General features: G+C 46.9%; 1 protein-coding gene across 1 annotated transcript in view; it reads right to left on the reverse strand.

Annotated features, from left to right (window-relative positions):
- ACCS (1-aminocyclopropane-1-carboxylate synthase homolog (inactive)) overlaps positions 1-16,034 on the reverse strand; it is an 81,824-nt gene extending 65,790 nt beyond the window's left edge. Inside the window, exon 1 of the mRNA XM_060262048.1 lies at positions 15,896-16,034. The gene's annotated coding sequence lies outside the window, so the exon portion shown is untranslated. The remainder of the gene's footprint in view (positions 1-15,895) is intronic.
- Positions 16,035-18,110: the final 2,076 nt, after the last annotated feature.

Here is an 18,110-nt window from a genome sequence, read left to right on the forward strand (position 1 = left end):
TTTAGCCAGTAAGGGACTGGGGGAGGGTGTTTTCATTCCCCCCCAGGGTATTTTTGTAGAAATCACGTCACTGTTTATTGTAATGTCATCAGACTTGCCTATAATTGACAGTAGAGAAGCAGACTTTCCCATGAGGAATTGTTTACTATCTAAGTACTAGCAAAAGGGGAATTTATAGCACTTAACATGAAGCACAGAGTGAGTCTGGGAAGGAGGAATGGCCCCTTGACACCAGCCATTGAGAGTGGTTGGAAAGGGAGAATGCTTTTCCATAGATAAACAGCAGCATGTGACTATAATCCTTCTGCAATTTTTAAAAATCTCACTTATTCCCACTATCATCTTCTCAATTGATTTTTGAGTGTACTCAATTCCCCTTTGAGATAAGCAACATTGAGTACAATGCCTGTAAGGCTTTTGGCAAACCAAAAGTGCAGTTTACATAAGCAACTGCAATTCCTTTGGACTATACAATTTATCATCGACCTAACCTTTAGGTCTATAAACATACTTTCTGTATATGGAGAGGCTATTAAGCCTTTCCAATTACTTCTGTTGACGGAATAGACTGCATTTCAAAATAAATTCTTTGGATTAACAACTTTTTGCACAAGCTGTGTAATACAGTTATAGTGCAATACTAAGCAAAGTTACACCCTTCTAAATCCATTGACTTGAATGGATTTAGAAGTGAGTAACTCTGCTGGGGATTACACTGCACAAAGAAAGCAGAAGCGCAATGAAGCTAAGGGACTGGCCAAAGTGAGAATTGCCACTGGCAAGTGAGAATTTTTACTAGCTCTGCTCCTGTGTCTTGATTAGCAGACAGACATGCTGCAATTTAGTAATTCAAGGCATGAAGATAAAGTGATGGGAAAAGCTTCACCTGCTTAATTCTTTCACATCAGCATGATGATAAAGGCACAAGAGAAACACCTGTTAAAAAGTTAGCTCCCCTGGCAGGAGAAATAGAAAGGTAATTTGTAGAAACCAGGCTGCCCAAAGCCACAAAGAAGAGACACTGCAGGGCACCGAATTCCAAAGGTTCTGGTCACCTTGCAGAGCCAGGCCAGTCATGCATTTGATTTTCATTGTAGCGTTGGCTATCCCTAGTTGGAGGCAGGGGACTGCCCAGTTTGGAGGCCCTCCCCTCACTTCAGAGTCATCAGAAAGCAGGGGTGGGGAGGGAAATGTTTGCTGGGTACTCCATTATAATCTATGGAGACTGGTTCCCATAGGGTATAATAGAGAATTGATCTGTGGCCATTTGGGGCTCTGGGGGGCTGGTTTTTTTTTTCAGCATAGCACCCAATGCCTCTCCTCAAAACACCCTTGAAGTTTTAAAAAGATTGGACCAGGGAGCCCAATTCTATGAGCCCCCCAAAAAGGTGCCCCTATCCTTCATTATTTCCAACTGGAGGGAAGGCATTTAAAAGGTGTGTGGTCCCTTTAAATGTGATTGCCAGAATTCCTTTTGTAGTTCAGTCATGTTTGTCACATCCTTGCTTCCGGCTCCATCCCCAAAGTCTCCTGGCTCCACCCCAAAAGGCTCCAGACATTTCTTGAGTCAGACCTGGCAACCCTATTTTCATGTGATGCTTAGGTTGAATCCAGGCAGTGTGAAGAGGAGCCCAGGGGGAATATTTGTTTGAAGGGCTGTGATGGCAGCTCAGTAACATATGAAGTGCTTGAATGCAACACTAGTTCTGAGGGCCAGCTTTAAATGAGTACTGCAAAAGTTTTTGATGGAAACAACTGACTAGAACTCATTGTGGTGTGATCAGGAAAAGTCAGTCCTGCAGCTAGTTAGTTGTGCTCTTCCTTGGAGCACAGATTGAAATTGAGCATATTCCCTTAAAAACTGGTCATCTGGAGGGGCTGGCTAGGGTTGCCAGCTGTCCAGGAAACAAATGCTGTCCCTCTTGCTAGGCTTTTAACAGTAATTTGATACGCAGAAGTCAATAGGCAAAGCTTTTCATGGCACAGAGGCCCTGTAATGCACTGAGTGACGAGACGTGTTGAAGGCAACATGCTTTATTAGCAAGTACATCACTAGGCAAGGCAACGCGGGCCGGGTCCTGATTATATACATACCCCGGAACAACCCTCCATCTGGCCAGGTCCAATCCTGGCCAGTTAAACTTCCCACCACAGATCTTGATTGGTGGAGCGTATTTGCGGAGCTACATCCGGGGACCAGTGGACTTCCACTGGTCACCTCCATAGCGTCCGCTGTGTTGTAATTTTGGGACTGAATGCAAGACACAACATTCCTCCCCCCCTAGTTCAAAACACAAAGTCTTTCAAGTAGGCTGGCGCCCTGCGTTTCCGGGTTGACCTCCTCGGGGTTATTTGGGGAGTTGGAGAGGCTGGCAGGGCGGCTGGTTCCTCGTGGTGGGGTGATGCTGGAAAAGGGCTGTCCATCGCCTATTGCTGTTCTGGACTCTCCTCTCTCGACAGGGGGGGGGGGTGCTCCCTCCGCTGTGGTGCTCTTTCGCCCACATAGTCGGTGCGGCCGGCATAGGCTGGGCAGCTTCCGGGGACGTTGCTGTTATTACTCCCCCACTTCCCGTTCCCCCGATCGCTGTTGGTTCTTCCGGCAATGTGCAATGGCACAGCTGGTCAATATGCCTCCTTAGGATCTGGCCCCCCTCCAACGAGATCTCAAAGGAGTGGGACCCGGTGACCCGCAGCACCCGGGCAGCTAACCACTTTGGCCTGCTTGCAAAGTTCTTTGCATATCCCGGATCCCCTAGAAAGAATCCCCTAGTGGCTTCCCTGGTTTCGGGGGAACTGCGGAGGTCCATCGCCCGGTCAGGATGCAACCTGTCTAGCCTCGTGATCAACTTCCTCCCCATTAGTAACTCGGCAGGGCTTAACCCGGTGACAGGGTTGGGGGTGATTCTGTTATCAAATAGGAAGGCTGCCAGGCGGTGATCCCAATCTCCCTGTACAATGCAACTCAGGGCCTCTTTAGTGGTGCGCACCATGCACTCTGCTTGGCCATTGGTGGCTGGATGGAAAGGGGCGGACTGAATGTGCTGGATGAGGTACCGATTCAAGAACTCCTGGAATTCCCGGGAGGTGAAAGCGGTCCCATTGTCTGTGACAAGGGTCTCGGGAATCCCATGAGTACAAAAGACCCTTCGCAAGGCTCTGATCACTGCCGCGGTGGAGGTTGAAGCTACGGTAATCACTTCCAACCACTTGGTGTATGCATCGACTAAGATAAAGAATATTTGGCCCTGGTATGGCCCCACAAAGTCTAGGTGTAACCGGGACCATGGCCTCTTGTTGGACTCCCAGTGGAGGACAGGGGCACTGGGCGGATCCAGTCGGGACTCTTGGCAGGGTTGGCACCTTCGAACCCACCCCTCTATTTCCTCATCCATCCCTGGCCACCATACATAGCTACGTGCCAGGGCCTTCATGTGTACTATCCCCGGGTGTGTTTCGTGTAGGGCTTCCAGCACTTGCTTCTGCAATGTGTGTGTGTGGGGGGAAACCACCACCCTGCTACCCCAGAGAAGGCACCCCTTGTGCATGGACAGTTCTTCTCTGCATGATGCAAATGCCCTGAATTCTGCGTCCAGTTTGCCTGCGGGCAACCCCCTTCCCACCCAGTCTAAAATGTGTGTGAGGATGAAGTCTCTACCCGTGGCCCTAGCTACCTCAGTGGTGTGGAGGGGCCTCTTGGGTAGAGTCTCTAGAAGCATCACATGGTGGGCAGGGGCAGGATCCGGGTTCATAGAGGGCAGCGGCAGGTGGCTGAGGACGTCCACGTGTCCCATAGCTTTGCCGGGGCGCTGGACCAGGGCATATGTGTATGAGTTGAGGAACTGGTTCCACCGCAGGATGCGCTGTGACAGAATTTGTGGTGTCTGGCGGTCTGGGGCGAGGAGGCCCAGTAGCGGCTTATGGTCTGTGGCGATCGTGAAACGCCTACCATACAGGTAGTCGTTGAATTTATGCACACCCGCCACTATTGCCAAGGCCTCCTTGTCTATCTGGGCATAGTTGCGCTCCACGGGGCATTTTTATCGAGGGGCCTATGAAGGGGTTCTGTGATGGCCGCTTTGTGGGGCAAAAATGAATGATAAAAATTTAATAATCCCAAGAAACTTTGTAACTCCACCTTGCACGTGGGGGCCCGGGCGTGGACAATAGCCCTGGTCTTGTTGGCCATCGGGTGGATTCCCACGGCGTCTACTGCAAAACCCAGGAACTCTACCATCGACACCCCAAGGGAACACTTCTCCCGCTTTACTCTAAGTCCCGCCGCCTGGAAACGGTGGAGTACCTCATGCAGATGGCTGCTGAACTCCTCAGTGTCCGGGGCCGCGATCAAAATGTCATCAAAAAACGGTTGCACTCTGGGGATCCCTTTGAGAAGAGAATCCATTATGCTCTGAAAGATCCCTGGAGCCACACTAACCCCAAATTGCAACCGCCGCACCCAAAAAGCTCCCCTGTGAGTCACAATGGTCTGGGCTTCTGCTATCTCAGTGTCCACCGGGAGTTGCTGGTACGCCTGGGCCAAGTCCAGTTTCCCCAAAACCTTAGAGCCTGCTAGGGCTGCCAGGATGTGGCTGACCACCGGAACAGGGTATGGGTTGTCCTGAAGTGCCTTATTTATTGTGCACTTGTAATCAGCGCATATGCGCACATCTCCATTCAGCTTCACTGGAATGACTATGGGTGTTTCCCATGCAGCATAGGATACCGGTTCTAGCACTCCCTGGGCCGTGAGGTGGTCCAGCTCTGCTTCTTTTTTGGTTTAAGAGCTAACGGAACTTGCCTGGCCTTTAGCCTTATTGGTTTCACATGGGGATTGAGGGGTAAGGTGATGGGAGGCCCCTTGTAGCACCCCAGGGACCCATCAAACACTTCCGGGAATTCCCAGCACACGTGCTCGAAATTTTGCGTTTGCATCTGCTGCACCCCCACTGTTTGAATACCCAGCGGACGAAACCAGGCCAGCCCCAGTAATGTGGTGAGCTGGCGTTTGACCACGAGAATGTTCAGCTTGCCCTTAAAGTTCTTAAACTCTACCCTTACAGTGGCACAACCCAAAATCTGTACAGGGTTTTTTTGGAAGTCCCACAGTATGAAGTCCACCGGTCGCAGCCGGGGCCGGCCATGGGGACAAAGTTTTCTTAGAGACTCCTCCGAAATGATGGAGATGGAGGAGCCTAAGTCCAGCTCCATTAGGTATGGAGCACCCTCGATTAGGACTGACACCCTGACCTTATCTGAGGTAGTGAGGGGCAAGTTCATTACCTGCAGGCTAGTCAATGCGGTCAAGTAGGCATTGGTCGAGTCATGGTTGGTGGACTGGTGTCTGCGGGTGGCCGTGGCCTGGCAAGCCTGTGCTATGTGGCCCACTCTTCCGCAGTTCCTACAGTCCATGTTGCGATAGGGGTAGTTCCAGTGCTCGTGTGGATCCCCACAGCTGGCGCACTTGGTGTTGGCTGGTCTCTCTGTTGCTCGTGGCCGAGTGGGCACTCTCAGCCCGTTCCTGGTTGGCGATGTAGCTTGTTTCCCTCCTCCTCCTCTGGGTTGCCCGGTGCCATCTCCTCCTGGTGGACGGCTTCCGCTCGCAGGTTGTTGTAAGCTTTGGTTGCTCTCTCGAATGTGGTGGCGTCGTTGAAGGTGAGTTGGAGGGTGAGCTCTTCCTTTGTGAAGAGCTTTTGCTGCAGTCTTTCGTCTTGGAGGCCCCAGACGAAGCGATCCCTCAGGGCTTCATCCAGCTTGTCGAAGCTGCAGTTCCCCGCGATTTGACGGAGCGCAGCCAGGTAGACAGCAGCTGTCTCTCCTGCCCCTTGATCCCTCTTGTGGAAGAGGAACTGGCGGGTGATGATGGAAGGCTGAGGCAAGAAGTGCCTGGTCAGGAGTCTGACTATCTCCTCATACGTTTTCTCCATGATCTTCGCGAGGGCCGAGAGACCCTTTGCGATCTCAAATGTGGCCTCCCCGCAGATGCTCAGGAGCACGTCTCTCTTACAGCTGTCGTCTGTAATCATGTTCACTCGTAGGTAGCAGTTGACCTGTTCCATGTAGGTCTCCCACCTATCGGGGTCGAATTCTGCAAGGTGGCCCGTCGTCTCATTTGGGTTAGCCATGGCAGCGGCGGCGGGCGCTTCCATCTCCCTCGAATGCGTACCTTCCTCGTCTTCAGCCAGGTCAGCGAAGTCCCGCTTGGGGAGTTACCTGGCTAGAATCCCACCTTCGTCACCTCTGTGATGTACTGAGTGATGAGATGTGTTGAATGCAACATGCTTTATTAATGAGTACATCACTAGGCAAGGCAACGTGGGCTGGATCCCAATTATATACATACCCCAGAACAACCCTCCATCTTGACCAGGTCCAATCCTGGCCAGTTAAACTTCCCGCCACAGATCTTGATTGGTGGAGCATATTTGCGGAGCTACATCTGGGGACCAGTGGACTTCCACTGGTTACCTCCGTAGCGTCCGCTGTGTTGTAATTTCGGGACTGAATGCAAGACACAACAGGCCCCAAATGCTATTGTGTACTGGCTAGCTACTGCAGATAAAATTGCTGTTAACTGAACAAGCTGGCACAGCTATGAGGCTTGCACTAGTGACTGGGAATGCACACTGTGCCAGCGCTTCTTGTTATGTTGGCAGTCTAGTAAGCACAACAGGCCTGACTGCTCAGATCCATAGTAAGCCACTGCCCATCCTTAGTTATGTTCTCACTTCCCTTTCTGATCTTTAGGTGGACTGGAGCCACTCACTGTTGAAGATGGTGATTCCAAAATAAAATGGCATAGAAAAGGAGAAATCCAAGTCCTTTGTAAAGCACACCTACACCTCTGTTTCACTCTGCTTTGTAAGATTCAAATTTCTCAATATTTGATTATGTCAATATATAAATACCTCAATATTAGTACAATGTCTTCCTTTTACTTCAAGCTGTCTCTAACAGCAGCGATGCATGAAAAGAAAGCCAGAAGGCAACATTCCACATTTGATCCCATTTGCCCTTTGAGATGATACTTTACATTGCTACTCACACCAGGGACAGCCCTCCACTAATCAAACCTAGGCAATTTTTTAGGGTTAGAGTTAGATGGCCACAGACAACCTCAGGCATCCAGGGTGCAGGACAGAGAGGAAGCTGAACCAGCATTCCTCCTGTGCATGTCGACCATGCCTACTAGGCTTGCAAGTCCAGGCAGGGGATCCCCTGATTTTGCAGTCTCCTCCTTGCCACCTGCCAACTGGTCAGCAGGTGGAAGCCCTGCCCCAACAGTAACCATGTGCCTTTAGATCTCAGGCAGGGTTAGAAGCTGGCAAATTCCTTGTATTTTGGAAGGTGTGTGTGTGCCTTTAAATCACAGTGACACTGAAGCTGTAGAGGGGCAGGGCGAGCAGGCAGAGCCCCTGTGCATGTGAAAGAGGAAGAGAGAGAGTTCAGTCCCCTGTTCATTTTGTATTCCTTTCAGATGCTGTTTGTAATGTAAAGGATAATAAAGAGTTAGGTAGAACCTGAGTATGGGATAGAAGAAAGCTCCACCATCTAGACCTCTCTCTCTCCTTAAGTTTGTTGAAATATAGCAGATTGTTGCATTCAGCAACTCCAGTGAAATCACAAAAGTGTGGACATACAGTTTATTTTGACTGCTTTGTGTCTGTGTGTATGTTCATTTTCATTTAGTGGAAATGCAGCTGCTAGGAAACAAAAAAGGCAAAAAAGACAAGGAAGAAATGAAGACTGTATTCAGGGGAACTGTGCTGCTGTATTTTTATTTCCAGGGAATGGAAATGGGAAAGTCTCCAGGCTCCACCCACAAAGTCTCCTGGATCCACCCCTGAAGTCCCCAGATATTTCCTGAGTTGGACCTGGCAACCCTAATGCCTATATAGAAGTAATTTCCATTATTCTCAATGAGATTTATTCCCAGTAAAGCATGTAGGATCACAGCCCTTAAAATATGTTTGATATTTCATTAGGTTTGTGTGAATATGTTGTTGGGACAGGGGAGTGCCTAGGGTGCAAAAAAAAAAAAAGGTTGGTGGGCCCCAATTCACATGCATCCATTAGTTTGCCGTATATCACTAATTACTTGTTCTTTCCTTCACCAAATTAGGGTGCTAATTTATCTCCCCCCCCCCCGCAGTCATTTTTACTTTCCCCCACCATCTTATCAATTTCTCAAAAGACTTTGAGGATTGAACACCCCTTCCTTTATGAAATGGCCTACCTAAATCCAGGGGGGTTTTTTGAGCAGGAATGCATAGGAACGCAGTTCCTGGTCGCTTGGCTCAGGGGTGTGGCCTAATATGTAAATGAGTTCCCGCTGGGCTTTTTCTACAAAAAAGCCCTGTGTGAAACAATGGTGATATCGGGAGTGTGGCCTAATATGCAAATGAGCTCCTGTTGGGCTTTTTCTACAAAAACCCCTGCCTAGATCTGTTGCTCTGTTAGCTTTCTAAGAGACTCTGAGAAGTCAAATGGTTTAAATGCACTTTCTTATTAATTCATAGGTGATTTAAAGTAAAATGAATAATAATAATAATAATAATAACAACAACAACAACAACTTTATTTTTGTATCCCGCCCTCCCCCGCCAAAGGCGGGCTCAGGGCGGCTCACAGACATGGAATTCCATGATTCAAATAAAACAATATAAACAACAATTTTAAATACAATCAATTACATAAATAAATTAGTTAAAAATAGATAAAATAGGTGCTATAAAATACTATACGTCATAATCATACATAAGATGGCTAGATGGCTACAAATCAGTTTAGCCAGGTTCTGTCTTAAAAGCAAGCTGAAAAAGAAATGTTTTGCAAGCCCTGCAGAATTGGTTCAGGTCCTGCAGGGCTCGCACCATCTCTGGAAGTTGATTCCACCATCGAGGGGCCATTGCTGAGAAGGCTTGCTCCCTGGTTGTCTTCAATCTAGCCTCTCCTGGCCCAGGGATTGTTAAAAGATTTTGAGAGCTGGATCTCAGTGCTCTCTGGGGAACATATGGGGAGAGGTGGTCCCTTAGGTAGGCAGGTCCTCGGCCATATAGGGCTTTAAAGGTGATGACCAGCACTTTATAGCGAACACGGTACACAACCGGTAGCCAGTGCAGATCCCACAGCCCAGGCCGCACGTGTTCCCACCGAGGTAGTCTCGTTAGCAGCCTGGCCGCCGCGTTCTGGACCACCTGAAGTTTCCGTGTTCGGTATAAGGGCAGCCCCATGTAGAGGGCATTGCAGTAGTCTAGTCTCGAGGTGACCGTTGCGTGGATCACAGTTGCTAGGTCGCTGCATTCCAAGAAGGGAGCCAACTGCCTCGCCCTCTTGTGGTGAAAGAAGGCGGATCTAGCAGTGGGAGCTATCTGGGCCTCCATTGATAAAGAGGATTCCAGTAGCACTCCCAGGCTCTTGACTCTGCGCACTGGTATCAGTGGCGCACCGTCAAAAGCCAGTAGGGTAATCTCCCCTCCCGGTCCACCGCGGCCCACACAAAGGACCTCAGTCTTCGCCGGATTCAACTTCAGCCCGCTCAGCCTGAGCCAGTCAGCCACGGCTTGTAACGCCTGGTCCAAATTTATAGGGACATCGCCAGCTCGGCCGTCCATCAGTAGATAGAGCTGGGTATCATCTGCATACTGATGACAACCCAGCCCATACCTCCGTGCAATCTGGGCAAGGGGGCGCATGTAGATGTTAAACAGCATCGGGGAGAGAATTGCCCCCTGAGGCACCCCATAATGAAGTGGGTGTCTCTGAGACAGCTCCCCCCCAATTGCCACCCTTTGTCCCCGACCTTCAAGAAAGGAGGAGAGCCACTGTAAGGCTAGCCCCCGAATTCCTGCGTCGGCGAGGTGGCGGGTCAGCAGCCGATGGTCAACCATATCGAACGCAGCCGATAGGTCTAGCAGCAGCAATACTGCCGAGCCGCCTCGATCCAGTTGCCACAATGAAAAGTGGGCAAAAGTTTGGAGTTGGTCTCTGTGCAATATGGAAAGGAATTTGTTGTCTTGACTTATGCTTTTTTAACTAACATTGTAACCCCCATGAAATCTGGTCTCGGAGAAAGGCAGTTTAAAAATGCTACAAGTAAATAAATAAATATGAATGGCACACTATACTGGACTGAAGCTGCCAACATTCCTATGTCTGGTGTTATGTATGTGGACTCAAGAGAAGACTTTGGATATTCCCACCGGGCTCATTGGAGCCAGGCGGACTGAGCTTGGGGACTTGGGAACAAAGGGCTGCAGGATCCAAATCCCTGCAGCCCTAGACCAATCACAAGCCCTCACCAGTTTGAATGACCCAATGATGTGCTACCGCGGGAATCCAGAGATGTATATAACTTGGGCTGGTAGGCCCCATCCTCAGTCGTACTGTAACCTTTACTATGTGATTCCTATTAAAGAGCTTGTTATCACTTACTCTGAGACCCTGCCATGCATAGAACCCACTATATTATATCTGGCATTTCCATCACTTCAATTCATTAGGAATATCCAAGGGAAACTTGAGAAGAAATGATGAGAGAACTTGCTGTAGCTGGTATAACCATTATAAAAGCCTTTGCTTTATTGGCATTACCATGCTTATAGACACTGAACCTATGTGTTTTTCCTGGCCTTCTTGTAACATTATGTCCTATATAGCACAAACTGTTAAATCACAAATAGTAGGGGACTACAGTAAGGATGCCCCAGCAACAGGCTTCAAGAGAACAATTATCATATTTTTAGAATAGATACTGACCTTTGATACTTACATTCCAGCACCGGAGGAATCATAGCTGGGAAGGTCCAGCCTGCTTTCCACTGAGGTCATGATACTTTTTTCTACAACACCGCCTTTCACTAATAAATATGGAAATCCACCTAATGGATTCAGAGAAAAGGGGTGAAAAGCCCCCCCACACACACACACACTGCTGCCTCCCTTTCCACTGGTGAAAACAGGATGAGAGTTTCTTCTTCTTCCTTGCACCACTCCCTAGAAATGCTAAGTGAATGAAAGGGTTTTAAGGTGAGTTCCCCTGATCTATGTCTGACTGCAAGTCTGGTCACACATGTGAGACTTAACATTGTATAGTTATGCCCAGTGCTTTTTTTTCTGGGGGGAATGCACCAGAACAGAATTCCAGAACCTCTTCATAGAAACAAAATTCTCAAAAAAAGTTTAAAAGTTCATGAGGGGCATTGGGGGGGGCATGATGTCACTTGTGATATCACAAACATATTAAAATAAAAATTTTAAAAATAAGATATAAATGAGGGGATGCCTGGAAGCAGCTGCAGATGAGCAGGGAAGTAGCCAGATGGCACAGGGGACTTGTTGCTCTCACCAAGGGCAAAGCATGGGCTGTGAGCCTGGGGGGAGTCTGGGGCAGGCACAGGTGTGTAAGAGTTCTGGATTCTGAGAATTGGCCATCAAACTCAAGGGACAAAATTCTCCATGGAGAAGAAGAAATATGCACATTGGCAAGATTTCAGTTCAATGAAAGGGAAGTAATTCAAGTCTTCAGAGAATGTTTAACATTCAGAGAAGAAATGCTCAAGGAACTGTCTCAGATTCGACACACTCTCAATACAATAGCTATTCCCTCCAGTGAGTGTGAAGGTGGATTTCCCCAGATGAACCTGATTGTCACTCCAGAAAGGTCCTCCTTGTCAGTCAAAACCATATATTTATTATTTATTTAAAAAATGGTTGGATCTCCCTTAACAGTCTTTGATCCAACAAAGTATGTTAAAATACAGTTGGTTCAAGGTCATCATTCAGCATTAGGCACCAAAAGCAAGACCCAAAAAAGGGCTGAGGAAGTTGGTGACATGTTTAAAGTTTGGAAACTGCTCTAAAGTAGAGGTAAGTCTATAGTGCATGAAAATAATGTTGAATTATTTGTGTTTCTCCTTCATTTCCATCTTGACAGTTCTGGCACCTCTTTTTCCAGAAAAAAAAGCCCTAGTTATGCCCTTAGAGGAATTTCAGTACAATTCATTTGTAACAGTTAACAGTTGCAGTTCTCAACCTGAAAAACTATTCAAGCTTAAAGTAGGATACAGCTTCTTACAGGGCCAAGTATGGCCTTGAGACTCATCTGATTAAGGCTGCAACCCCACTGCCATGAAGAAAATGTAAGGCTTCCAGTATGAAAGAGCTGTCCCACATCTTATTAAATGAGATCTACAAATTCTAAAACTAATTTTCTGTAAAGTGTTGATAGTAGGCTTCCCAACCCTCCCGCCCTGGCGGGGGACCCCAGGATTTCTACCCTCTTCCCCCGCTCCCCAAAAAAACGGAAGCGGGGGGAGGGGAAACGGCGCCGGGGAGCATGGCGAGCTGCCGCATCCCATAGCGGGCGAGGCCGCCGTGCCACTGCCGCCCCCTCCCCGCCCACCGCAGCTGCTCCTCCGAGATGAGCCCAGGCTAAGCCCATCTCGGAGGAGCAGCCAAGAGGTGGCAGCAGCGCAGGGGAGGGTGAGGCAGGCCAGGAGCATGGCGAGCTGCGAATCCGGGCCCTTCTAGGACCCGGACTCGCGGCTCGCCATGCTCCCGGCCCGCCTCCACCCCCCCTCCGATTCCACCCCAGAGGCGGAGCGGGCAAGGCCACCACGTTGCTGCCGCCTCTTCTCCGCTCGCCGTGGCTGCTCCTCCGAGATGGGCTTAGGCTGAGCCAATCTCGGAGGAGCAGCCATGGCAAGCGGAGAAGAGGCGGCAGCGGCCTTGCCCACTCCAAGACGGGGAGGCTCGTCTGGGGTTTGGACTTGGGAGCCCTAGTTGATAGCCCTATTCATTTCCCCCCCTAGAAATTTCTGCAGGTTGGCATAGAGATGCCAGCCTATGGGTGGGACTTGGGGATCCCTCAGAATTACAGCTCATCTCCAAACTACAAAGGTCAGTTCCCCTGGAGAAAATGGCTGCTTTGGATGGTGGGCTCTATGTCATTATACCCTGCTGAGGACTCTGTCCTTCCCAAATTCTACCCTCAAATCTTCAGGAGTTTCCCAATCTGTGGCTGCAACCCTCCCCCATTCCCTCCTTAAGGCCAGGAGCAACCTGGCAACCCTAGGTTAGCAGCCACCAAAAACTACAAGCATTCTTTTATGGTACAGGAATAGTTAAGCCACGCAAGTATTTTGCACCATTTTATCACTTGGCAGGATACAATATTCTAGCTATAGTGGGTGACAGAGATCGCCACCAACTAGTTTGGTCACCTGTCTGGGCTCTCACTTCTATTTAATATACAGGGGATCAGGAGAAGGACTTAGAAAGAAGAGGTGAAACTCCACCGTGACACAGGAAATCAGTGGCAGAACTGAAAGTGAGGAATCATGGCTACCTTGTCCTCATTTACTAGCTCAGTCATATGGTTCTGCCCCCCCCCCCCCAAACTACAGTAGAGAAATACTGACTTTAAAATACCACCTCATACCCATTTTTGCAATCTGAACCATAAAAACAAAAAACACATTCCTCTTAATTTAGTTGCCCTAATTTCCTAGCTGTAATAACTCTGCATTGCCAATACTTAGTATAAGAAACTTCAGTACAATTCCTGTCAGTCTATCAAAAGAATTCTAGTCTCTGCCCTTTCCCCTTCAAACTGCCAAACTTTAACAGACTTTTTGATAAGGAAACAAAAAAAGGGTTTGTAGAATCTTTCGGGCTCAAGTACCGTGTTCTACTGGAGAAAGTTTTTCTTCCAGACGTTTCGTTCTCGGCTGTGGAGAACATCCTCAGTGACGTTGCAGCCGGAGCAGGCACTCTGACTTTCTTGGCTGCTGTGCATTGAGTGAGGCCAGGGCTCACTGCACAGCAGCCAAGAAGGTTAGAGTGCCTGCTCCGGCTGCAACGCCACTGAGGATGTTCTCCGCAGCCGAGAATGAAACGTCTGGAAGAAAAACTTTCTCCAGTAGAACACGGCACTTGAGCCTGAAAGATTCTACAAACCCTAATGATGTTACCAGCTGTGAAAACCTGAAATCTTTGAAAACAAAAAAAGGTTTGAAAAAACCACTGTGAAGTTTGTGCCTCTTACTTATATAACACATGCAAAGGGACAATGTTGCTCATTAAAACTAAAAAGGCACCTTTTCTGAGTCATTTGGGTACTCATCTGGGAAAAGATCAACAAGCAGGTCAGTGCTCTAGCAAAAGTAAACACTGGAAAACTTGAACTAGAATGTTCAGTCAGACAGGTGCTGCAAGAAGTTCTGAAAAAAGCATTTATAGAAAAGCCACAACACAGAGACTATTTCCAGAAAGTGATGAAAATCTCACAAAGAAATAGGAACTGAATGTGGGAGGGTGGGTCCCTGATCAGGATAATAAGGAATTTATCAAAATAATTGACAGTACCATAATGGTCATCTAATAATATGAATATTATTCCTATTTCGTATTTATTAAGTGCACACACCAATCACAGTGCCATCTTAAGCACAGTTACGCTTTTACATCCCATTGACTTCAACAGACTTAGGATAGGGCTGCTAGACATTGTATAAAGAGCAAATAAGGTGTGACATTGAGAATGTTAAGAAAATTGAAAACTAGGAGATTGCCAAGTGCTTATAAAATTTGACAGAAATACCTCCAGATTAAGCAGGGGGTGCTTGGATTCTTTTTGTAAAGACCTGGAGTAGTGTGGCCCCACAATGCAGTAAATGAAACCTATAGCTAGTAGATGCTCGAGTCATTCAGTCTCCTAAAAAGGTTTTGTACCATCCATCAGTAGTCTGTTTCCTGTACAATTATTCTTCTAGCACATCCTGATTGGCAACCAGATTGCTTTGCTGCAACTTGAACCATGCACAGGTACTTCCTTGTAAATGATGGCTCTCACTTGTCTCTAAGGAAGCTTTTTAAAAATATGAGAATGGCTAGCATTCATCAGGAAGCAACATTGTATGAGAAAGCCAGTCTTCCTTCTTGCCTGGTACGCTAATAAACTCATCAGTCAGTTTTAGTAATATCTAGCTTGTAAAGGAAGGAATAATCTGTCCATTGTAAATAACTTTGTATATCACCAAGGCCTGAGGAACTCTTTCCTGGAGGGTATAGTTTTTAGTTAAGTGTAAGATATTTTAGCAATCTAATACTTAAACAACAGCACAGCAGCACAATAACAAAAAGTTAATTATTAAAAATGATTTAATATAATTGTTATTGTGTTTCTCTATCGTTTTTAACTATGAGTGTTTGTTACATATGTTTTAATTATTTTTTAAAAAAATTAACAAAGATGTCACCTTTCATGATTGGGAAAAAAGCCCATTTTAACACTTTTGGAGTATTTCTTTTAACAATAACATATCACTGTCAAAATGACATTTAAAATTAATGTTTAAATCATCACCAGTGATGTAGTTGTTAGAATGTTGGACTAGAATCTGGAGACCCAGGTTTGAAGCTGCATGTTGCCATGGAAACCTATTGAGTGTCTTAGGGCCAGTCATCCTCTCAGCCTAACCTACCTCATCTCTGATACACAGAAGATGCAACTGTGTGGAAATAACTGTAGTGGGATCTACAGTTTGAATCCTATTTTGTAGAGGGATTCTATCAGCAACTAAATCTGTACTTAGCTCCTCTGTCAAATCAGAAAAGCTTGCCATCATTAATAGTATCTAGTTTTCTGTTTTCTTCAATATCCACATTAAATTTTATATGTCTTTTGGTGCGGAACATTTGTTTTCAAATGATTACTCAATATGACGTCCAGATCACTCTCCTACCTATCTCTATGCACAAGAAATATAATACTTTTATGAAGACTCACTGAAATCTCACAAAAAAAATATCTTCTGCCATAGTGACTTGCCAAAAGGGAGATCATGAAACATCTGTTTTGCTTTAAGTAGGAAAATGGAATAGTTCCATCACTTACTTGGTCCCTGGTTTAAGAAAGCACCGAATCAGATGGGGTCAGTTGTCCTTTTGCCTCGTTGTCCTATCATTTATTATCCTGAAAATTCAATTCAGTTCAGAAAAAAAGAAAGACAACTAGTACTCCTCTGATGTACCTTCCTAAAAGCTAGCAAAAATTCAGATATTGACAATACATAGAGAACAGTGCCAGGTGTGTTGAAGCCCCACTGTGGGAAAAATTCAGGTGTTGGAGTGATTAAGTGCTCAAGGACAAATTTCAAGCACCAACACAACCAGAAATTATATAAAGAGAATTTTATACAAGACATTGAGAAATTAAGAATGCACGTGTGAGAGTGGATGGGAGCAAACACATGTTTATAATAGGTATACAGAGGAAGTATGCAGGTAGCTGAACAGTGGCTGTCAGTAGCCAATGGTTTTCCATTAAAAGGATCCAGAACTGTTCTCTTGGTTATGTATTGATTTATTCATTTATATCCCACCCTCCCCACAAGTGGGTTCAGGGTGGGCTGCAAGGTCACATAAATTGTGACAATAAAGCAATATCGCATTTAATCAGAAAATTAAAATTGGAATAGCAAAGGAAAACCAACATAAGGCATTGCCTTGGTAGTGACACTCTGATGGAACCTTCCAAGTTGAGCTGGTAGGGAGGGGCCGCTGACCATGAGGCCAGGGCTAGGGGAGGCCAAGAATGGAAGAATCTAGAAGAATTTGGATGCCCACTGCCTCAACTAAACGCCTGGCAGAACAGCTTCATCTTGCAGGCCCTGAGGAATTGTAATAGATCCCACAGGGCCCTGATCTTGATTGGGAGCTCATTCCACCAGGCTGGGGCCAGGGCTGAAAAGGCCATGGCCCTAGTTGAGGCTAGTCAGACATCATTTGTTTGGAAATATATATCTTTGCAATGTTCTAAAGTTCCAGTCATTATAGGGTTAACGCTGTGCCTGATTCCCTATTGTCTGCATGACCTAGGAAGAAGATACTGACTGCTGTCAATCAAGGTCTAGAAGCGGGAAAACCTGTTTTGTTTGTTTGATCAGTTAGTCAGGTGACTTCCTTTGTTCAAGAAGAAGGAGGAAGTGGTCTTCCATTAAGCATGTGGTCTTCTAGTGTGAGGATGTAGTTCTTTAGAGTTTGTTGTTTTCATCTCCCAGTACCCTTTCCCTGTAGTAATAAATGTGTTTTTATTTTCATGTTAAATGCCTCTCAATGATTATTTGATCCAGTGATCCATCGCACTGTTTGAGATAAAGAAAAAGAATTTCAAACAGAATTCCCTAACACTTTGGGCCAGGGACAACCAGAAGATGTTGGCCAATTGAGTCCAAAGCTTGGTAGGGCACATATGAGGAGAAATAGTCCTGAGATATGCTCCTTGGCCACATAGGGCTTCAAAAGTCAGCACTAGAACCTTGAACTGGATCCAGTGCTCTGTAGGCAGCCAGTGCAGTTAGCAGTGCACAGCTGAATATGAGCCCACACTAGGGTTGCCAAGTCCAATTCAAGAAATATCTGGGGACTTTGAGGGTGGAGCCAGGAGACTTTGGGGTGGAGCCATAAGCAAAGTTGTGACAAGCACAACTGAACTCCAAAGGAAGTTCTGGCCATCACATTTAAGTGGACCGCATACCTTTTTAATGCCTTCCCTACATTAGAAATAATGAAGGATAGGGGCACCTTTTTGGGGGGCTCATAGAATTGGACCCCCTGGTCCAACCTTTTGGAAACTTGGAGAGCATTTTGAGGAGACTCATCAGATGCTACACTGAAAATTTGGTACCTCTACCTCAAAAAACTGCCCCTCCAGAGCCCCAGATACCCCGGGATTAATTCTCTATTATACCCTATGGTCCAGCAGATATTTCCCTCCCTCCCCACCCCTGTTTCTGATGACCCTAAAGCTCCGGAGGGCCTCCAAACCAGGGATCCCCTGCTCCCACCTGGGGATTGGCACCTCTACTCATGAGTTGCTGAACTTTCAAGTTTTTCACAGTAACACAGGGCAACCAAAGGTTCAAGTTTACCTTCACACTATGCAAACGACCCCTGCAAGGATTGTGCAACAAACGGAGGGTCTGGGCTCCTTTCACAGCCATGTTGCTTTGCCTCCTCCCCCCTCCCTCTCCCCTTCAGCCTTAAAGACGCAGACACACCATCCAAAGGGGAAGGTTTTCTCAAGTAGAGACTGAAGCCTTCGGAGGGGA

Source organism: Heteronotia binoei, chromosome 21, assembly GCF_032191835.1.
Source record: "Heteronotia binoei isolate CCM8104 ecotype False Entrance Well chromosome 21, APGP_CSIRO_Hbin_v1, whole genome shotgun sequence".
In the NCBI taxonomy this organism is placed as follows: Eukaryota; Metazoa; Chordata; class Lepidosauria; order Squamata; family Gekkonidae; genus Heteronotia; species Heteronotia binoei.